Genomic DNA, 23,936 nt, shown 5'->3' on the forward strand with positions numbered 1-23,936 from the left:
GCCTTAAGGACCATAACACCTGGAAAAGTGGCAGACAGTGCCTGGGGTGGTGGGCAAGACTGGCATAGCACAGGTGCTCTGTGAGAGCAGTGGCACTCCAACAAACTTCAGTGCCTTTCATGCTAATTATTTTATTTTATTTAAATTTTTTAATGCTTATTTTTGAGAGAGAGAGAACGAACGAGAATGAGCAGGGGAGGGGCAGAGAGAGAGTGAGATACAGAATCCGAAGCAACCTCCAGCCTCCAGCTGTATGCACAGAGCCTGATGTGGGGCTTGAACCCACTAACCGTGAGATCATGACCTGAGCTGAAGTCAGATGCTAAACCCACTGAGCCACCCAGGCACCTCAATGCTCACTGATAATTTTAACTTGAAAGGCTAAAACCATACACATATCCTCAGAAAGGCAAGCTTGTTGCTTTCTGTTGGAATCATCATTTCATAGATTAGTGGTAGAGTATAAAGTACAAAATGTTTAGAACCCTGATTTTCTATCACTCTCCACTCATGTGCTCTTGGGCAGAGTTGTGCTGGTCAGAAACAATGCAACTGCTTTGCAGAGCCCTCCTAATAAAAACTGAAATAAGCACATGGTTTGCGACATTAGAGAACTTATTTTTCTAGTGCTTTCATCTTTCTATACATGGTCTCCCTATGTTGTAAAGAAGAAAACATAAAAGCTTCCTATAAAAAGAAACAAAATAGCTTCTTGAGGGGTAAACCTTGTTGGAATGTTGTTGAATTTATTTAATAGAGAATGTACACTTATCTTCACAGCGTTTCGTTACTGTCAAAAAATGAGGGAAGTGGGGGCGCCTGGGTGGTTCAGTCAGTTGGGCTTCCGACTTCGGCTCAGGTCACGATCTTATGGTTCATGAGTTTGAGCTCGAAGTTGGGCTGACTGCTGTCACCCTGTCAGAACAGAGCTCACTTCAGATCTTCTTTCCCCCTCTCTCTGCCTGTCCCTGGCTTGTGCTCTCACCAAAATAAATAAATACTAAAAAAATATATATATAAGGTAAGAGCTAGCTGTTGTTTTTTGAGCATCTGTTATGTGATGTGCACTGCATTATGCATCTGTGTATATTTCATTGAATCTTTAGATTTAATTTTATCTGGCAGGAGTTTGTTCAATTCTCTATTATAAATGAGGAAAACAAAACACTCAAGAGAGTAAGCAGCTTTTGTCTGTTGGCATCCCCCCAACCCAGTAGAAATATCTGCTCGCCTCTGTCCTTTTCAGTGCCTTAGGGGCTGAACACTATTGTCTGGTCCATCGAGGGCTTCCTTGCTGGCTTGTTTCTAATTGGGTTTGGGCAAAAAGTGGACCCTGCAAGAGATCGGAAGGCCAGAAAGGAAAAAGACTAGCGTATTCATTTCCTGCTGTTGCATGGTGGCATTTGTTCACGAGTGATTGTAGCTCCTGCCAGGCAGCAAACACTTCTGGGAGGGCTCCAGCTCTCATCAGGTTCTGGTTCTCTATTTTTCTCCCTTGCCTTAAGCACTAGAGATAGTAAAGACATCTTGCCCTCCTGAGTCCTGAAGGCCTCATATTCCTTGTTGGTTCCCTTAACCCTGCCCGTACCTTCCTTGACTAAATTGCTTTCAGAAGCCCATCTGAATTGCTTTTTATTTCCCTTGACCCTATACACTGTTAGGCAATTAAGTTGCACAGTTAGTACATGGTAAACCTGGGAAACCTGGGATTCTACAGATTCAGACTTTGGTCTGCCTGATTGAAAAACTTACGCTTTCCCATGAAAATTAAGCTATTGTTAGTAACTAACATTAAATTGTACCTAAGTTATGAAACGTTAATAATGACTTCAAAATAAATAACTCGTGGAGGTGAAAAGTATGGCATAAGTAGTGTAGTCAGGAATGTTGAAATAGCATTGTATGGTGACAGATTGTGACTACATTTATTGTGGTGAGCACTGAATACTGTGTAGCATTATCAATTGTTGTATTGTACACCTGAAACTAGTATAGTATTGCACATCAACAACAACAAAAAGAGTTAATGAATTACCCGCAATGACTAACATAAACTCGAGAAGTAATCGTTAATACTGGTCAATTCTTTAGAAGAAATGTGCCCGCTACAAGTGCAGAAGCAGAAAACCTGCATATGCAGAAGTAATGAACTATTCTGGGAAGTTCTTCTGGTGTGTTCGCATTACCAAATTTTTCCCAGTTAGAAACCTTTGTGATTATTATGTGTATTCTGATTATTATGGTTTTCCTTTAAACAATATGGGGGGGGGTCGCCTGGGTGGCTCAGTTGGTTAAGTGTCTGAGTCTTGATTTTCACTCAGGTGATGATATTGTGGTTGTGAAATCAAGCCCCACGTCAGGCTTTCTGCTAAGCATGGAGTCTGCTTAAGATTTTCTGTCTCAACTCATGCACTCTCTCTCTCTCCCCCACTTCTCTAAAATAAAAGATAAAAAACCACCAATATTGGACCTGCAATCACTACAATGTAATTGAAAAGGTTTGGCCATTTAGGACTTGACGTATTTGATGATTATGTCCTATGATGATCGCAATAGCTCTTTTCACTGTGGATGTAATTTAAGATAATTGACCTTGGCTCCCATGATTTGCTTTCAGCTTGGGGACAGAACTCCCACCATGGTCAATTATCTCACAGTAATTCCAACAATAAAAGTCACTATTGCATAATAATTTCCTAATCACCTTCTTGCACTGGAGAGTATAACATGGCATATACTAATAGGACTGCTTCTAGTGAAATTGCTGCCCCACCACAGGTAAGTCACATAGAATCTAAAGTATCTTCTGAGACTGAACAATCTTGACACATTAATATTGTGAAGATGATTTCACATTGGAGACAATTTGATGAATTATGACTTCACTCCTATCCCTGGGCCTCGTGCTTAGTGCAGATTAGACAAACTGCTTTGTTTTGGCCGGTAAAATTCAGCTCTCTGCTACTCCCAAGCTTGCTCATCTGAGCTGCTCAAAATTCCAGCAAAGCACATATTAAGAACACGACACCCCCGTGTGGTGGCAACAATATTCTTGCGAAGTCATGTATCATCAATAGGGATTTTCCTATTATTTCTAAAAGTTTTATAATTTTTCCAACTATGGCATTTTTATACCTTACTAAAGTTAGAATTTTTTTAAGTTAGTGAAAATAACCTTAAAATATATTCTGTGTATAAAATTGTTAAAATCTGTTTGTAAAATGTAACTTTGTTTCTTGGCCCCTTATAGTCATACCAGTTAGAGAAAAGACTGAGCCCATAAATTAGACAAACATCAAGTATCAAAACTATTTTTTGGGACCTATTATAATCTATTAGACCTTGTCAGAGACGTGCAGTGTTGGCCTAAGAGTCAAAAGAGATGGTTTCCAGATCTAGACCCTTCACTTGCCAACTCTGTGGCCTGGGACATCATTCCTAGCCAGCATTTTTATGTGCAAAATGAGGGTGTGATTCCTGTTTCCTTTGCCATTTTAAAAAGGGTCAAATGTAGACTAATCCTTTATTAAAGTATGCTTTCAACCTTCTCTAATTATAACATGTAAATTCTAGCTGGACAGCCTTAAATTGTAGAACTAGCTAATTTAAAATGTCAGAGGCTCAGAACACTGCATTTTGAAATGGTAACTGTAAAATATTTTCTCATGTATGCTGTATATTTTTAAACTACACCTATAAAACTATTTACACTGAATATATGTAAACATGGGGAAGAGTTTGTTCAAGTGGCTGTGTTTCTCTTCTGTAGCTAAATGACTATAACTCTTTCATGTTGCTATGGCGTGGTTCTTAGGCTCTCGTTCAACTTTGTATGTACAACTTTGTAAAATCTCAGTGTGCCCTACACATGGGATAAGACCTATTTCTCTGGTGACAGTAATACATTTACCTCATCAGACTGGGTGGTGTGGTATTGACTGGCTATCTATTTGATGACTGGTTTATCCTATAGAGACGTGTTAAAAATCAGACAAAATGTGTAAAAATTCTTTCTATAAAGCACAGTGTAAATGGCGAGCATTAATGTTATCCTATGTTCACCTAGACACTGATTCTGGGATATTATTTATCAATGTTACTGTTTTGAAATTTAAAAGAAAGAGAGAGAGAGAGAGAGAGAGAGAGAGAGAGAGAGAGAGAGAGAGAGAAATAGAGCCAAAGTTAGAAAACAGGTGGGTGCAAATAAGACAGAGAAGCCAGGGCAGGAAAAAAACTATCACTTGAATGTTTCCTGGAAACCTTTGGGTTTAACACTTCGTGGTAAAGTTTGGTGAAATTGAGAAGAGAGAAATATATGAAGAAGAAAAAGTTTAAGAAATATCTTTCCTCTGGATCTGAAATACTGATAGGAGACTGAAAATAAGGGCCTGTCATAAAATGCTTAGTCAACCATTGCCTTTGATGTTCAACAGATTTTGAAGAATGGTAAATGACACTTAAGGGAGGCTTTGAGAGCTTTGTGTATCTTTTGGGGGGAGAAAGATCATGACAGCCACCATAATAAGAAAGCCTGGGGATTGGGTTAAACCTGAGGCTGGATATTTCTTAGCAGTCTTGTTACAAACTCCAAGAAAAGCCTGAGAGTGTCAGAAGAAGCCTGTCCAACAATCATCATGAAAAGATTGCAGTTTCTAGACTCCACCCTCCAGGAGAAGTGAAAAACAAGGGCATAGAGAATTGATTTGAAGGTTTTGTGCTGAGATTATTTTTCTTTCATGTGTCTTTCTTTGTTTCACTCTCCATCACTTGGGTGCTTCTGTACAGTAGCCATAGGGTCATGTTATTATGCCAATCTGATTGCACCATCTTCATTTCTTCTCTCAATGAGCAAAAATGGAGCTGCTATGAGTTACTCTGATGTCTTCCATTAGCAAGACTAGGAAAGGATCTCTATGGAAGGAAACACATGTGGCTCAATCTCAGAAGTTTGATACATTCGGGGCGCCTGGGTGGCGCAGTCGGTTAAGCGTCCGACTTCAGCCAGGTCACGATCTCGGGGTCCGTGAGTTCGAGCCCCGCGTCAGGCTCTGGGCTGATGGCTCAGAGCCTGGAGCCTGTTTCCGATTCTGTGTCTCCCTCTCTCTCTGCCCCTCCCCCGTTCATGCTCTGTCTCTCTCTGTCCCAAAAATAAATAAACGTTGAAAAAAAAAAAAAGTTTGATACATTCATTCATTCCCCCATTTTATTGTGGGATGACCATGTCTCTGGGACTCGACTCGCTGAGAGGAAAGCTGAAATTTTGATAATAACAATGATAACTTTCTCCTCATGGAACTCCCACAGAAGTAGGGAAGATAGTCAAATCAAATTACAGCTTTATTATTTAATATATCACACGCACTTACAAATTTATATAGTGAATATACATATACAGCAGAGGGAGAGATTTTATATGGGTGATAAAACATAACTGTATAATGACAAATTAATATAAGTCATATAAATGAAAGAGAGAAAATGTATTAGAGTATATGAGAATGTTTTTGGAGGGCAACCCAGGGTCATATGCATGTATGGGATGATTCTATTTAGTATTACTAGGTCACAGTGACAGAGACCTTTCTGAAAGTGGTACACAGCTTACTTATTGCATACATTTATTAAGAATATAGCTTTTGACCACTTATTTTCCAGGTAATGTGGTGGAAGCTGACCATAGATTATCAGTCAGATGGGATGGTGTGTGTTCTCTGAATCTCTCTCAGTAGAGGAAGTGAGAAGTATTCTAGGGAAAGATGCCACTTACTTGATTTGTGGCCTTTTTAAGTGTTAATCTTCTCCCAAATGGCCACCTCATCTGTGTGACTTGGAGGTTGGGATGTTAGTGTCTTGTGTCTTGGAGGCAGTTTCTCCCTTTTTTATATTCCCACAGAACTTTGCGCCTCTACTTGTTTACTGGATATTCTGTAATATATCTCCCCTTAGCAAGAAGCCCTCAAATATTTATGAATGTCCTTTGATGTAGAAAGAGTTAAAATAGGAATTGGGGAAAGAAAAATAAATTAGCACGATTCTTTTACTCAGGAGGCTTAGAATATTATAGAGGAAACATATATATAGGTGCATAATTGCCATACTAAGTGGGATGATAGAGGTATGTATTAGGTAAAGAGAACAGAGGGAATGATACATGGCAAAGAGAAATAGAAAGGAATATAGAAAAACTTTGTGGTGGAGCTATGGAAGTTTAGAAGGAAGAATTATTGAGAGAAATAATGGCCTTCTATGCATAAGGAACGGCATGCACAGTGGTACAGAGGTAGGGAACAAGTAACTGGCTTTGGCCAGAGCAGGGCACAAGTAAAAAAAACAAACAAGCAAACAAAAACACAAAACAAAGCAAAACAAAAAAAATCAAATCATGGGAATCTGCAGCACCCCACAAAAGAGACTAAGTAGAGGGAAAGAGAAGAATGGGGGCTAATGCAGAAGCAATGGGAAGTGGAAGAATCCCACCCTAGGGAGACTTTCCAGAGAGGCTTGTAGAGAATCAATCTAGGAAGGGGGCATGGCTTTGCTCCTATGGTACTGGTGCAAGTGAGTGTGGGTCACATTTAAGGCAGCCTCCTGGCACCCAGCGGGGAAAAAAATAATTGTTTCTCCTGTGTTGTTAATTCTTAAGTCTCATTAGAGAGTACCCCAATGCTCAGCCACTTTGATTAGATTGGTTTGGGTTCCTAGTTAAGAGATCTGAATTTTTTTAAACCTCTCTTTCCCACCAAAGCTATTACTCTTCAAAAGCCAAAGCAGCACCAACACTTACTTCAGAGAATTTTCCCAGCTCCCTGAGCCCTAATTAAGGGAAGGTCTGAAGAAAGAGGAGCTTTGCCTACATTTCTGAACATAGGGAAGTGGTGTCCCAGAGAGATTTATAATGTCAGTTAACTCTGTGGCTGCAGTTCTTTTGAGGATTTTCTATGACTCTGTCCTTTTGCTGCTGAAATGGAAATATTTGGTTAATACAGCCCAGGTCCAAGGGAGGAATGCTTCAGAAGTAATTGTCTCTGGCTCAGTAGAGCTTCATTTGGATCCCAGATGAAGAGTGCCTGACGTTAGAGTTGATGTTTTATTTGGCAAGATAATGTTTATGTGATTGGAAGGAAGGAATAACAGAGTAAAGGGGGTTCAGTGTTCTACTTTAGAAGTTTGTGATTAATCCAGCAATTTTCCTATACTTTATAGTGGACCTTTCTCACTGTATTTAATCAGTAACTTACGGAATGTTCTAGTATGGAGTTAGGAATTTTCTGGCTGTTATTTTTCACTTTTGCATATAAAAAATTCAAATGGTGAGCCCCATATATGTGCAAGTAGTATGCGGTATTTCAGTATTTGCTATGTGATTGAATAAACCAAATATCACTTTTTTTTGAATACTTAGTATGTTTGTATTAATCTCATTTTTCAGGCACAGAATTGAGGATTGAAAATTGTTACACATTATATTATTCTACATGTGACTGGTAATGTTGGGATAAGAACCCAGGTTCTTGTAATATTGAGTAAGTAGAAATTGAATTATAAGTTTAGAATAAGTCATTCATGTATTTTGCCTTAAAAACAGTATTTTCTAGTTGTAACCATTCAAAAGGGCAATGAGAGCTAAACAGCTGTGAACACACCTAGTACCTTGAGTGTGGTTTCTAAGTACCATTTCTGTTTTTTTAAGCCAGAGCTTCTTGAAAAACCTTTTTTTTTTAAAAGACAAAACTGATTCTAAGTCTGAGGTAGGAAATATGAACCTGGAACATCTTGTGTCAAAAAGCAAGTAAACTCTGGAAAGACATGAAGTGTCATGTGTCAGAAGCCTACTTGAAGAAGCTTCTATAGGACAAAATGAGACAACTTGAGTACTGACAAGGATACTAATTGGAATGAATTAACACATAGTAAATATGTTGAAATCCATGATTTCAGAATAATATTGTTTAAAAATTATCTCATTATCATCTTTGGGGAGGTATGCTTAGGAAATCCATTCATCACTCTGAAAACTGGTAAATAAAGTGAAAGAAACACTTACTGTGTTCTATATAAACTGAAATTTAAGTCAGCAAATAGTTGAAAGGAAATGTCTCTTTAGAGCAATATTCTACCTCAACAGATATCATATGACTTCTGATGGAAATATACCTCAGCACTTGTAGAGTGGTCTTGCTCAAAATGTAGACTTGAGTAAGACAAAGTCTCTAGATTCAATTCTCATTTCATAGGGGCAAAAAGCAGGAGACATTACAATCAAGGAAATCCAGAGGTATCTGAGTGGCTCAGTCAGTTAAGTATCTGACTTTGGCTCATGGTTCATGAGTTCAAGCCCTTCATCAGGCTTTCTGAAGTCTACACAGAACCTGCTTCAGATCCTCTGTCTTCTTCTCTCTGCCTGTCTCACAACCTCTGTTTGTGTCAAAAATAAGTAAAACATAAAAAAAATTATTTAAAAAAATCCAGACTGTAGAAAGCTCTACAGGATAACCTGTTGTTTTCTTCCCCACCAAATAAATTGCAAGAAGTTGGGGGAAAGAGAGTTGCCGAAGATTAGAAGATACTTAAGAGACATGGAATGTAGGTGCAAACTTGTTTTGAATCCTAATTTGAACAAACATGTACAAGCCATCAGACAATTAGGAAAATTTGAATCCTAAAGTTATTTGATGGTATTAGAACTTTTGTTGGTACTAGAGTCATGTTAAAAAGAAAGAGTTCTTGGGGCATCTTGGTGGCTCAGTTGGTTAAGCATCTGCCATTGGCTCAGGTCATGATCTCCCAGTTTGAGTTCAAGCCCCACGTCAGGCTCAGTGCTGACAGCTAGGAGCCTGGAACTTGCTTCAGATTCTGTGTCTCCCTCTCTCACTGCCCGTCCCCAAATAGTGCTCGCTTGCTCACTGTCTGTCTCTGTCTGTCTCTGTCTCTCTCTCTCTCTCTCTCTCTCTCTCTCTCTCTCTCTCTCTGTCTCTCTCTCTCTCAAAAATGAATGGACGTTAAAAAATGTTTTTAAATACAAAACAAAGAGGTCTTATATTTAGATCTTCTTGCCAAAGTGTTCATAAATAAAGTGAAATGATGCCTGATTTTGCCTTCAATCTGAGAGAGTGGTTAGGAGTGTAGATCAAGTAATTTTGGTTATGAGGGGGTCATTGTTGAAGTTGGAAGTATATTGGTGGTATATAATACCATGTTCTCTTCTTTTAATATAATTTACATTTTCCTTAAAAATGTAAAAGGGAGGAAGGGTGGGAAGAACGAAGGAAACCAGGAAGAGAATTTAGGTACTTCTGACTCCACAGTCAATGTTCTTATTTTCCATACTCAATAATATTGTACTTTAATATGTGCTTTGAAATTTGCCAGGATACAGGAATGCCTGGGTGGCTCAGAATGTTGAATATGTGTCCAACTCTTGATTTTGGCTTAGGTCATAATCCCAGGGTTGTGGAATTGAGCCCCTCATCAGGCTCTGTGCTGAGCGTGGAGCTTCTCGCTCTCTTTCTCCCTCTGCCTCTCTCCCTTGCTCACATACACACTCTCTCTAAAAAATAAATTTTAAATAAAAAAAATTTTCCAGGATACAAAAGAATGAAGAAAGTCTATGGTAGAAAACTCATTACCCATCCATCCTAGCCATAGAATGTACCTAAACAGATTGTACACAGTGTGGGCTTAATATGTGTTTATTGAATTAAGTCTTATCTGTATATGTGAAACTTAAAGATACAGATGATAATGTGACATGTTGAATACATAGGGAAGGAAAATTGTACAATCAAATTCACATTTCAATTCTAGCCCTAGGTCAATTGTCTTAGAGCTGATGAATTTTGGGCTGATCACTTAGCTTTGCTAAGTTTGAGAATGAATAGTAATTATCTTATCTGGCTTTTGAGAGGTTCCAGTGAAGTAATATATGTGAAATCCATCCTATTAAAACTATACTACTATGCCAGTGTAAGATGCTCTTATTGATTAGTGCAGAAGTTAGATGACATGAAAACTCAAACAAGGGAACCCATCTCACAGGCTCAGGAATTTGAAAAATTTCATGGATTTTGAAGTACCTAAATTGAACCTTGGAGAACACAAAATTTTTACTTTGGTAGAAAGAACACTGGAGAAAGAGAGCACAGAAGGGACAAGGATTCATAGTTAAATGAACACAGCATTTAAGGGGCCTAGTGTCATGGAGCCAGATAAGATCAGAGCTTTGAGGGATCTTAGAAATGGTCTAGCCCAATTACTTCATTTAAGAGTTGAGAAAATTGGGGCACTTGGGTGGCTCAGCTGGTTAAGCATCTGACTTTGGCCCAGGTCGTGATCTCCTGTGTCAGGCTCTGTGCTGATGGCTCAGAGCCTGGAGGCTGCTTTGGATTCTGTGTCTCCTCTCTCTCTCTACCCCCCTACCTCCCCCCACTCATGCTCTCTCTCAAAAATAAATAAACCTTAATAATAATAAAAAAAAAGAATTGAGAAAATTAAGGCCCTGATAGAAGAAGTGTTTTTCCTTGGAGATGAAAACACCTAGTAAGTGGTTGAGTCAAGGACTACAATCATCACTATCTTTCCTTCTATGAGAGTTTCCTCTTAGTTGTAAGATTTAGATGAATGAAGCTGAGGAGGCAAGATTGATTAAGCAAAGTAAAACAAATTGATTTAAAAATATTTTTACCATTAAGTTTTAAGTGTGCTGTCTTATGGGTTGAGAGCCTTAGTAGAGTTTTCAGCATGATAATTATGAGAAGCAGTTGGTTAAGAATGGTGTACTTCATGCATAGGAACAATTAATGGTTGAAACAGCAAGATAACAGAATGCTACTGCAGCTCCTCATATGTGATGATGAGGACTGCCTCAGGGTTCTGATGATGCTGGTAGAATGGAGAAAAATGGAGACTCCTAAGGTGACAATTAGAAGCTATTGGTTACAGATCTGAACTAATTATATAGGAACACAAAGGACTATAAATATATTCATATATTGTAGAACTTGGTATAAAAACTTGTATACAAGAAATGTTAAAAAAATTATATAGCAATCCCTATCCCATCCCTCCATTTAGTAGTCATTAAACAAATACAGTAAGAAAACTAAAATTCAGAGAGAAGAGATGATTTAGCCAAGGTTACATGGATGACAAATGACTGAGTCAAAACTCAAGTTTTAGTATGATTTACACTATTCCAATTTCTTAACCTGGGACCTATGGATCTTCAGAGAGTTGGTGAGTGAGCCTCAATTATTGTTGAAACGCTACAGAGATAGATGCAAAAATATAAAAAAAAAATACTTGTATGTGTGGTGGGGAAGTTAGTGGGAGTGAATGTTCATAACTTTAATAACAGATCCTCAAAGCTTTCTTTGGCTCCCCAAATGTTAAGAACTTAAATGTGTGTAGTGATGTATTTAAAACCTTATCATTTGCGATAAACACGAATTCAAATTATATTTTTTTCCTTTCAAAAAATTTTCTTTGACTCATAATCCCTCTGAGGATGATATTTGGGTGGGGGTGGGAGAAAATTTATATATCCTCATAGTAATAGGAGTGAGCATCTGAACCACATGTGAGTGTCTGTGATCTCTGGAGGCTTTGCTGGTATCCATAGAAGTATTTCTTGTCTTCATTTCTAGGAATCATACTGATATCCATAGCTAGAGATTGCAGCTGGTGATATTCCCAGCATCATCTTTTGGCATGGATGGAGCCCAATGACTTGGCTTCATCTTGACTCCTACAGGTGCTTGCATTCTAGTTCTATCCTCTATCCAGTCTCTGGCTTAGACCCTCCCCTCCACTACCTTTGCTCTGTGATTGCTGTAGAAGTCATGAGGGTAGGCTTAGAGTTCTAAGCTGCTGGAAGTTGTCCAACTAGGAAATAATTGATTTGGTTCTGTGTCACAGAGCTTCAAAGACTGATGCTTGAATGACATCTCTAGCTTACTCTTAAGCTAGATACACCTTGAAATCATTTTTGTCAAAACCGTAGTTACCTTAGTTGGCACAGAGCCTCAGTCTCCACATCTGTAAAAAAAAAACAGAGACCATGATCTCTCATAAGCCTATGGCAATAAGGGTTAAGTAAGATGACATTTATAAATGTCTTTAAAAAAGTCCTAATACTAAAGGACAGTTGCTATCATCATCATCACCATCACCACCACCACCATCTTTTAAGTCTTATTCCTCTAACTATTCCTGACGCCTAGCACAAAGTTAGGGCCATAATAGGAACTAGATAAATACTTGATTAATATGAATGAATGCAATAAGCTTACAGAAGGGATCTGACCTATATTGTGCTAAAATAACAGTGACAAAAAGAGAAACTAAATTCTTAGTTTACCTACAGCTAATCTAGAAAATATATCAGTTTGGTATCTTAAAACTTACAAATATCCATATTTCATAGGATATTCTTAGAAAGTATATACTGTGTGATGAAATTAGATCAAGTTTCAGAATGATGTGTGCTACAAGGTATTTGCTTCCCATATCCACTAATTTATCATGTTAAAAATACACTTTATTTTGTATTTTTATATGCTATGTTCCATCCATATTTGGTAGTTACAAACTTAGATTGAAATTATTTGGGAAGCACACAACATGAGGTTATGATGAGTTCTAACTTGGCAGTCAATGGAATGTTGTCATTCCCTCCCTCCCTCCCTTCCTTCCTTCCAGTTTTTTTTTTTTTTTTTTTGCAATCAAGAAGTAAAGCACTTTACAATTCATAGCCTAACTTTTTGTCCTTTTATTATACAACAATTTTCTTCTTTTAGCTACAGAGCTGTTCCAGAGAGTTGAGCAGTTGCCATCTAGTGGGCAAAAACCATAATGGCATAAAGAAAGCAGAACAGTTTGGTTATCGAGATGGAAGCAGTAATGTACATCACTGGAAGAGGGAACGTATTAAATCCCCCACAATTTTTGCAACACTGATGTCATTTGGAAATAAATTCAGACATCATATCTACAGAGAAATGTATCAAAATTTGAAATATTTTGAGGTAAAATGTAAAAGATAATTAAAACCCTAAGGAGATGACACTAAATACCTATTAGAATGACTTAAAAATCACAAGTGACAATATTAAATACTGATTAAGATGTGAAGTAATCAGAATGCATCACACTGCTGATGGGAATGCAAAATGGTATAGCATTTTGGAAAGTGGAAAACTTTCCAAACAGTTTGGAAAGTTTCTTATCAAGTTAAGTGAAAATTTACCATATAACTCAGCAATTTCATTCTTGGGCATTTCTCTAAAAGAAATGAAAAATGTATCTTCACACATCTGAACACAAATATTTTTCATAGCTTTATAAATAATCATCAAAAACTGGAAACAGCCCAAATGTCCATCAGCTAAATAATGGATAAACAGTCTCCATACTATGGAATACTTTTCTGCAATATAAATGAACAAACTAGTGATACATGTGACAACATGGATGTTTCAAATGTATTTTGCTATATGAAAGAAGTCAGATTCGAATACTACATCTTACATGATTCTATAACATTATAGAAAAGGAAAAATCTTAGGGATAGAAATCATATCAGGGGTTGCCAGGGACTAGAGGTTGGGACAGGGTATGGATCACAAAGAAATAGGAGAGAACTTTTAAAATGAGAACAGTGTTCTCTATCTCAATTTTATGACAGTGGTTATGTGAATTTAAAGGTTTAACAAAAGTCATAGAACTATATACCTAAATAGGTATACGTCAATTGAAAAAAGAGGAATCAAATATTTTAGGACAGTAGTTTAAACCAGGCCAATTTAGCCATCAATCACTGAAAAACATGGGAGGGGTTAACAGTATCATTAGTCAGCAGTAAGAAATTCAGACAAACAGAAGGGAAAGAGCTCTTCACACATCCATTTCTTTTAATTCTGAAGTGACACTGTTCACATAACCAAGCGTACATATTTGTGAAAAAGTAAACTTTAATACTGATTTCACACTTCATGGACAATGTGACGTTAAAATGTTTCATGATGGAATTAACAATGTTTTAAAAACAACAAAAGAAATATACAAATACACAGCAAATAAATATAAACTATGGCCCAATGTAAAAGGTCAAATTTTATCTATGTATCAGAGAGAGTGAGAGTGAGGGCCAGAGAGAAAGAATCCCACAAAGGGGGGGGGGGCGGAGTGAGAGAGAGAGAGAGAGAGAGAGAGAAAGAAAGAGAGAGAAAGAGAAAGAGAAAGAGAAAGAAGTAGGGCTCACCTGGGTCTTATGTTCACCCCCAGTGGAGCTTGAGCTCACCTGATGTGGGACTCAAACTCATGAACTGTGAGATCATGACCTGAGCCAGTCAGATGCTTAATAACTGAGCCATACAGGCATCCCCCAGGTCAAATTGTAAATAGCCACAAATGAGCAATAGTGACATCTTGAGGTAGGGTGGAAAGCCTATGTGTGTATTTTGTGCATAATTTCATTTATATTTATAGATATATAGTGAAAGGTATTAGACTGATATACATGCACATATTTACATCAAAGTAAAGGAGAGTTAATTTGTCCATGATAATATTGCCGAGAAGTGGCAGGACTTGAAACTCCTTCTCACTGTGACTCTTCCATCTCTCCAGCTTCCTTACCTTGATGTGGGCACGGGTCTGCCCTGCGCTGAGTTGTTCCTAATAATATAGTAGTAGATTGCCTGTTACGGAAGATCCAGGGTTTCAGGGAAAGGCCAAAAGGAAAAGAATGTACAGTCATAAATATCTACCATAGGTCAGCTGGGGAAAAGTCTTTCCTCAAGCCTCAGAGGCCCATCATGTAGGAATATAAACTACCTGCTCTGGGGACCAGGGTACAACTATTGCGAAAACACTATTGTTAGCTTCTCCAAACATCCCTTTTCAGGTCCAGGTTTTTTGGATAGGCAACCTCTAGAAAGCATTTCATTCAGCTCAAGTTTCCCAGTGGAATCAATCATCCAATCAAATACCTTAATAAAAGAAAATGTTGGCAGAAAGCATGTTCTCATAAATCTGGATGTCAGTTTTAAAATGGAAAGTGAGAAATTTATCACCTCTACCTCAGGCCCTTTATGAGTCCCCATGTTTAGATCACATTTTAAGCATTTGCTACATGTTAACCTTTCTTTCATTTGAATCCATTCCACAATACTGTATGCCTTATGTAGCTCTGATGTACAGATGAGCAAACTGGAGGTTTAAATATGTTAAGTATAATGCTCCAAGCCATACATCTAGTAAGTCATGGTATAACTCTCTCTGGGTCTGTCTGATTCCTAAGCCTTTGCCCCTACCTAGCATGATTTTTTAAAAGCTAATAACTTCATTTTCCTTTAAAGAATACACTTGGCTGACCACCATAATTCCAGTATTGCAACATGAGATACTACCAGGCATTGTGCTAAATATGTTACAATATTATCATATTTAAAACTCAACACATGATCTTAAAGGGAAGTCTTAACACTCTGTTTTAAAGATGAGGGAACTGTGACTGAAAATGGTTTAATGGCATTCCCAGTGTTACCTGCTCAACAGGAAATGGTGGAGCTGAGATTCAAACCCAGGTCTATGGGATTCCAAAGCCCATGTTTTTATACATGACCTTTGTAATTCAGTGAATCTCGTTTTGAATCTCAGTGGTCCCCAAAAGTAAACCACCACTACTTTTTATTCTACTTTGTTCTATCATTATTTATTAAGACATCTTACATCTCACACTAGAGAGATCTTGAGGAAATGGACAATTTCTGTTTAACCTTCTATTCCCTTTTTCCTTTCCTGTTAATTACCCTAAACAACCAAGTGCCTAATTTGAAGCAATTCAGTAAAGTGATTGGTTGATTGAATAGAATGAAAGCATTAAAGTAATGAATGATTTGAAACTGGATCAAAGATAGGTCTGATCTAGTATGTTAGTTAACTCATCCATTAATCTATTCATTTAGCAATTATTTACTGATAACCTGCTATGTTCTCCACCCTGTGCCAGGTGCTCAGATAATTTTCAGCTGGAACCCAGCAGTGTGGTAACCCAGGAAGCATTCATTCCAATTGATTAATGCTTGTGCCAGATCAATTGTTAGCTATCTTGAATGTTACCCCTGGTTGACTTATTGGCATATGGTGATGAGAAAAAATAAAAAGAAAAAAGAGAGAGAGAGAGGGAAAGGTCATTGTCATGACCATGACCAATAAAAGTAAAATAATTCCTATAATAGAATGAAAGGTATAAAGTGCTAGGACAGTGGACATCAAGGTCACTTGATGTAATCTGGATGGAAAAGCACTTATGATGAAAACCAGGGAGAGATAATCCAATCAGTTCCTCCATCATACAAATTTACTTTTCATCTTGTGAAGGCTAAAATTATATTTCTGTTTTATGGTATCAGTGGTGTTGTATAAATAGCAGTAATTCATCTATTCATTTCCACAACGTTCTTGTATCCTGTGATAGATGTGTCAATAATAGTAAGTTGAGCGATGCTCAAGGCCCCTAAGGACGGAGTGTTGCACTTCATTAAATGTCTGTTGAGGTGAACTGAAGGTGTTGTGGGAATACTTGTTAATGTCCTTTTAAGGAGTGTTCAGATTACTTTATGAATGAATGCAGTCATCTCAGTCAAAAGCTCAGGAAAATTCACCAAGAAAAGGTGATGCTTCATATATAGAGTAAACTTACCTCACTAGTGAGGGAGGGTAGAAAAAGAACTTCTCCAAAGAAGTTCTCTTGACTTCTATAAGAAAATAACCTTATACTGAAATGGAGTGACCCAGGAGATGGACACCTTATGTCTAGGAGTTATTTTGTGTTACCTACCTTTGGTTGTTTTTTCAGTAGAAAGATAAAGAGTGAATTGCTTGAATAGTTTTAAAAAATTAAAAAAAATAAAAATGAAAAAGCAATTCTATACTGAGGTAACAGCAAGGCAATTAAGTGTATATGTGTTCTGGCTCAAGTATATCTGACATTTTCTTCATAGACCTTAAATTAACAGAAGATCTCGAAGAATTGTATTTTCATCCTTCTGTCCAATTCTTGTTTGACAGGGTATGATCCAGGCTCTTAAGAAGGCAGTGCTTGGATAAGGGGAGAATGTGTTCTTGGGAGTCTCCTATTCTGGAAGTCTGGGTCTGTACTGTCTGATATCTGTTATCCAGGGAATCTTGCTCATCCTGCTGCAAATAAAAAGTATTTCTCATGTTAGCACTGTGTGCCTGTGCTCAGCCTGTTAAGAGGAGATGGGAGGTGACTGGGATAAGTTGGAAACAAGTGTAGGAATAGAGGCAGTTCAACTCAATTTAACAAGCACTTACTGCACACAGCTGGACACAAAGTGCAGTCTCTTCTGAGCATTATGGAGGATCCAAAGATTCAGCATTCAAGTTTGTTGACCATTAGAAGCTTTCGATCTAAGAGGTATTTAGTATAGATCCAGTTTTAATTATAAGAATACATGATGAATAATATGAGAAGTAAAAAGTACTGTAAAGGTGTAGGAAATAAGAGATAGCTTCTTGACATTGGATATGAAAATATTAACCATGTTCTCATTCCCTCTTTCAAAGCTTTTTGTTTTCCCAATTCATGTTGGCTCAAGTCTAAGCTGTTTAGCACTGCACATGACATCCTCCATGAACTGACCCTGCCTACATTTTAGTTTTTATACACCAGTAATAGTAAACTTCTTGTGGTACTTTCTTCTTCCTTTTCTACCTATCCCTTCCAGAACTCCACACAGCGCAGTGTTTAGCATATAGCCAAAGGTAAAAAAAAATTGTTTTGAATAAATTAATGAATACTCATGCCATTCGGCTTCATGTCTTCATGTCCTTACATATGCTGTTCTCTTTAAGTGGAATGTCTTTCTCCATCTCATTAAAATTTCTGAACTCATTCTGTGAGACTTATCTGCTCTAACTTCTAAGCTTGCTCTCAATGTTCCTCCTCTGTGTTGCCATAGTTGCCAGAATATACCTCCCTCATAGCACTTTATGGTGAAATAGTCCGTTTGTGTGTCTGTCTCCACACCATAAAGTAACCTCTTTGATGCAGAGGCTACTTCTTACCTGTCGTGCTACTCCGGGTAGCTATGTCTGCAAGTGAACTATAATTAAGAGTATAGATTTTAGAATTAGTTTGGGTTTAATCCTGATTCTTCCTCTTTCTAACTGTATGATCTTGGATAAGTTACTTAGCCTCTCTGTACCTCAGTTTCCTCATCTATAAAGTGGGGGTACTAATAGTATCTTCCAGGTTGAATTGTTGTAAGGATTAAAGTAGTTACTATGAATGAATGACTTGGAACAGTGGTACAAAATGAGCACCGTATTAATGCAAATCAGAACATTTCCAGAAATACTGACTAGAACAACTATGGAACTGTATGGAGAAAGGAGAGTCAAGTCTTTGTACAGGTGGAAACTTTTGAAATGTAAGAATATGTTTTTGGTGAGTAGAGGTGACCTGTGGAGAGAAAGTCATCACAGTATAAAGTTAGAGTCAGGCAGAGTATACCACTGGGACATTTAGCTCCCTCCATATCCCCCGTGCCACACATGCTGTCAACAGAGAGCCAAGTGTTAGAATATGTTTGGGAAAGGACTTCTCCTGCAAATTTAATTTATTTGTTTCTTTGTTTCTTTCTCTTTTTACTATCAATGTCTCCTATGGGAGCCAATGAAATGGTGAAATAAGAAATTGCAGGTTTGTAGTATTGACTGAAAGTGGTAAAAACTGTAAGCTCTGTAAGTAGATTCTTCACTAATTGTAAGCTAGGCATATTTGATAATAAATGCAACTAGGTCAATATTCATAGAAGAATGTTACAGAATAGAATAAAATTTTGTAGGATATTTTGAAGAAGGCAAAAGATACAGGTGTAGGTCACAAAATATATGAATTTTTTACATCAAGTAATAGCCCTGCATTGTCTTCCATTACAAAATTGATGACATTAGGGGAAAAAAAACTCATTCTGAAAACCTCAATTTAGTGGAATCACTGCTGTATCCCTGGCACTGATATGAATGCTTATCTAATGCCTTTCTTGTCTTGAGGGAGGAGCCACTTGAGAGGTAGAGGTAAATTGACAGCAGGTGCACCTCAAGGGGTGTTTCCTGTTTATGTGACCTCAGATGGGGAAAATAAGAAATAATGCCCTAGAGCGGCTTGGAGGGCACAGTGAGAATTGCGGTGAGTTGAAAACAGCTTTTTACTCCAAGGGGTCGAACGGAGAATGTGATCCAAATGAAGGTGCCATTTAGGCTCTTTCCACAGTTTGATATTGTTGAAAGTGCTGCTATAAACATTGGGGTACAAGTGTCCCTATGCATCAGCACTCCTGTATCCCTTGAGTAAATCCCTAGCAGTGCTATTGCTGGGTCATAGGGTAGATCTATTTTTAATTTTTTGAGGAACCTCCACACTGTTTTCCAGAGTGGCTGCACCAGTTTGCCTTCCCACTAACAGTGCAAGAGAACCTAAGTGTCCATCAACTGATGAATGGATAAAGAAATTGTGGTTTATATACACAATGGAATACTACTTGGCAATGAGAAAGAATGAAATAGGGCCTTTTGTAGCAATGTGGATGGAACTGGAGAGTGTTATGCTAAGTGAAATAAGTCATACAGAGAAAGAAAGATATCATATGTTTTCACTTTTATGTGGATCTTGAGAAACTTAACAGAAGACCATGGGAGAGGGGAAGGAAAAAAAAAGTGGGAGGGAGGCAGACTTAGACTCTTAAAAAACTGAGAATAAACTGAGAGTTGATGGGGGGTGGTAGGGAGGGGAAAGTGGGGGGTGGGCATTGAGGGCACCTGTTGGGATGAGCACTGGGTGTTGTATGGAAACCAATTTGACAATAAATTTCACATTAAAAAAATGCGGGTGCCAGGGAAAGGAAAACCACAACACTGAGAGTGAAAAGCAAGCAAATAGGTAAATGGGAGTTAATTTAACTCCACATATGGAAGTTGCATATAATTGAGGGCTTATAACCCCCCAGACCTGTTAGCTTAAGGAAGCTAGGTATATTTAGAGGGATAGGAAGAGACAGCCCCTGTTGAGGATGAAGTGAAACACCATTACAGCCCTTGAGGAGCTTATAGTCGTGCAAAGTAATTATATAAACATGTGGGTTATTAAACATTCTTTACATTTCAAGTACTTATTGAGCTCTTCTATTAAAGTGGACACTGCTAGTGCGGGGATGTGTCATTGAATAGACAGATGTGGTCTGTTCTGAGTGTTGCACAGGAATTAGCCAGATAATGGAGTGAGGATAAGTCAGAACAGGAGGATGATAAGACAGAATGGTGTATCTGTGAAAGCCCTGGGTAAGAGAGAATTTGCTAGAAAATATTTTCCTCAAATATTGGCCATTGAGTTCAAGGTTTTCTCTAAGAAATATTCTATGCATCTTGATTCTTGGTTATATTTCTCCTACTTTTTTATCCATAGGACTGTGTGCACTTCCCATCAGAGCTCTTAGTGTCCTCTATTGCACTGGCTCACTTACTGTCTCATCCCCCACTCTTTTGGAAGGAGCAATCTGAGTCTTCACATTGTATCTCAAAAAGTACCTAGTGCACTGACTGGCACATAGATACTCAGTACATATTTGTTGAAGGAAAAGATACATGATTAATGGGATCTCAAATATGAACTTTATTTTAGCATTTAATACCAAGCTGGAGAAGAGGTAGAAGAAAGAAAAAAGGGAAGCCCTTGCATCTCTATGCTTGTTGTCAATTAATTTATTTTATTTTTTAATGCGAGTTTATTTTTGAGAGAGCAAGAGAGAGAGCGAGAGCAAGCAGGAAAGGGGCAGAGAGAGGGAGACAAAGAACCTGAAGCAGGGTCCAGGCTTTAAGCTATCAGCAGCCAGACACAGGGCTCGAACTCGAACTGCAAGATCATGACCTGAGCCGAAGTCACATGCTTAACTGACTGAGCCATCCAGATGGCCCTCAGTTAATTTTATTTTTAAAGACATTGTATTAACTATCTTACCTATATTACCTTTGAAAGCTATTTTCAATCCTGTTGAGAAATAATATACTTAAGAATGGACCTTAATAAATTCAGTTGTCAAAATTAGAACAATTAAATGGATTCCAAACATTTACTTTACTTCGATTTATTCATTGAAAAGATATTTATTGAATACCTACTGTGCAAGACACTACGGAGATAAAAAGAAAAAGAGGAAGGTTTAACACCTAAAAAAGTGCATGCTATTAATTTTTAGACATTATTTGCATACTTGAAGAGTGTAACAACAGTGTTTCAGTGAGACCTTTGGCAATTCATTTCATTTTGGATTCCTACCTGAAATATGAAGGTTTGACTTAATGAAGGGCCTATCTTATTTTCAAATATGTTGCTTCTGTAAGTAAAAATGAGTAAGAAGGTAACAAGAAGTTTTGGTTCACAGTAACAAAGCACACCTTTTTGCTTCAATAAACAAAAGAAAATTACTATATAAATACAGAAGTGAATAATAGAACTCGAGAGTTAATACCACCTTAGATAGTGGGATGGTGTAGTGATCCATATCCAAAAAATGAGGTAGTCCATTACAGAGGTCAGTGCAGGCTGTAAAACCCAACGGATGTATACTGTATAAATTGTATAGGACTTCAGGGGATGAGAATGTGCTCCTGGTAAGTAAGATGTGGGTCTTGAAGGTTGGGTACAATTTGGTACGTGATCGAAGCCTAAATTTAGAGAATGGGCAAGGCCAAGGATGTGGGAATGACTCAGTCATGTTGAGAAGATGTGAAGTTTTGAGTGGGAGATCAGGTTGGAGAAGTCCTCCAAACCTAGGTAAGGAAGACTTTGAGAAACAGGCTGAGATGTTTGTAGTTAATTCATTAAGTCATAAATTATATATTCTTGGAGCCAACATCAAGGTAAGTTACGTTGTTAATCCCCAAACTTTTAGTACTCTTTTCTAAAGAAGCTCATTTTATGCCACAGCTCACATTTTCAATTTTATATAAAGACTTTTATTAAGTTTTCTTTTAGTTGGTAATACCTAAGACAAAAGTCTATTACTTATTATTGAAGCAGTATTTATGATGTTACTAATCACTCAAGGCCATGTTTAACTCTCTGGTAGTGTGTGCTTCTGTATAAAAAAAGTTCCCAGGATGTACTTTTCTGTGGCTTATTATTAAAACTTTCTCAGAATTGTAGCTTTGGGCATTAAACACGCAATTCTCATTCATCTATCAAATATTCAACAAACATTTATTGAGGGTCATGTCTTTAATAGTATATATAGAAGTGCACAGAAAAATAAGTTATCCCTGCAACCCAGGCCCTCATAATCTCACAAAAGAGGTAGGTAAAAAATAATTTAAATGCCAAGTAAAAGTACAGTAATGTAGGTGTGCACAGAGTGCTGTGGGGATGCTCACTCACCGGGGAGAATGCTACAGAAGAGGCACATATTGTCACATCCCAATTAGAAGCTGAGATGAAAGAGTTGATTGTGCCTGAAATCCTTGTGTGCCAGGTTGTTTTTCTCTCCTCTAAGGAGAGGCAAACCCCAGACTATTGGTAAACAGGTAGCATTTGATAATGAAGCCAATTTGCTAAATGATTTACCGAGAGTTTGCCCTTTTCTTTGGATGGATCTCTGAAAGGGCAGACAGCTTGGCAAGTGCACTAAAAGAAGCAGGAGACTGAAGCTGAACTTTTATCCAAACTAGGACAGTGAGTTTGCATGCCAGCCCTAGAATAGAGACAGAGAGGCTACCATTTATTGAGAGGTTTATTACTTAGAGAATGAAGTCCCAGGAACAGGAAAGTAAAACTTGCTATTACAGGTATGAACTATATTGGCTACTATTGATCTAAATCCTCTGGGAAGAAAGGAAATTGATGTGATGCCCAAGATTCTAAACTGATGCTTTCTAAGATGTTACATTAAGAATGACATTTAATTTTAAAAGCTTGGGAAAAAAACACAATAATTTTTCTTTCATGTGAATAATTCATTACATCGTAAATGTATTGCATTTAGAGGTACCTTGAATAGAAATAAAGGAAGACTTGTTAAAGCTGTAATTCCTTAGCAACTGTAATTACTGCAAGGTGAGTTTCAGAAAGTGTTCAGTGAAGATTCTTGAGTCTGTATGTGTGTAGATAATTTTCAAAGGATAATCATTGTTTTGATTGAACTTACCAGAATTAAAAGTGATAACTTATTTCCACAGTCCCCAGTAGAATCTGGAGAAGTGTTTATGTTGCAGTAGGAAAAATGTCATCCATCATACCTTTTTTTGGAGGGGAAAAAAAAAAGATGGTACTTAGGCTAAGGGCACTTTTGCTGTTGTGTGTAGAAAAGCACAATGCTCCATGATTGCCAATAACTGCCTTTAAAATATTTGTTTCAGAATCAGTTGACTGACATTCTGTTATTTAACTTAAATGAAAGGAGCTGGATTATCATAAATGAGTTGATTCTATGATACTCTGATAGGTAAGCTATTATTTAAATCACCAGTGGTTCTGAGTGAAAACCTCACCATAAGCTCGCAGTTAACAAATCCAGACCTGGCCTGTTACATGTTGCCTTAACCTCCTGCATAGCTTCCTATCCACCATACTTACTTAGTATCTTTCTTTTCCTTGAGACTTTGAAAGGATAGGCACAATGTCAGTCTTATGCATATCTATATTTTTGGGTGCTAGTCTGGCATCAAGCAGCAGTGGTTATTTAATTTTAGAATTAACAGTTAACGAAATGATGTGTGCATTTCATAGAAAAAAATAGTCTTTAGGAACTCTGCCACTTAGTAAATCTACATGACCTTTTATGTAAAGATCTCTAGCTCCTTGCCTATGAAATGTAAGTATGTTCTCCTTCCAGATTCACAGGATGTATGTAAATATTAAT

The 23,936-nt window shown here is 37.6% G+C and overlaps 1 protein-coding gene and 1 long non-coding RNA gene across 16 annotated transcripts in view; both read left to right on the forward strand.

Moving 5' to 3' along the window:
- The window catches only part of DLG2 (discs large MAGUK scaffold protein 2), a 2,054,427-nt gene that overhangs the window by 786,851 nt on the left and 1,243,640 nt on the right, over positions 1-23,936 (forward strand). The window lies entirely within an intron of this gene.
- LOC123380694 lies at positions 261-19,375 on the forward strand. The gene is made up of 4 exons (XR_006586777.1): positions 261-2,778; positions 7,430-7,523; positions 11,643-11,749; positions 12,795-19,375. It is a non-coding gene; the product is annotated as an uncharacterized LOC123380694 (long non-coding RNA).

This window comes from Felis catus, chromosome D1 (assembly GCF_018350175.1).
Source record: "Felis catus isolate Fca126 chromosome D1, F.catus_Fca126_mat1.0, whole genome shotgun sequence".
NCBI classification, from domain to species: Eukaryota; Metazoa; Chordata; class Mammalia; order Carnivora; family Felidae; genus Felis; species Felis catus.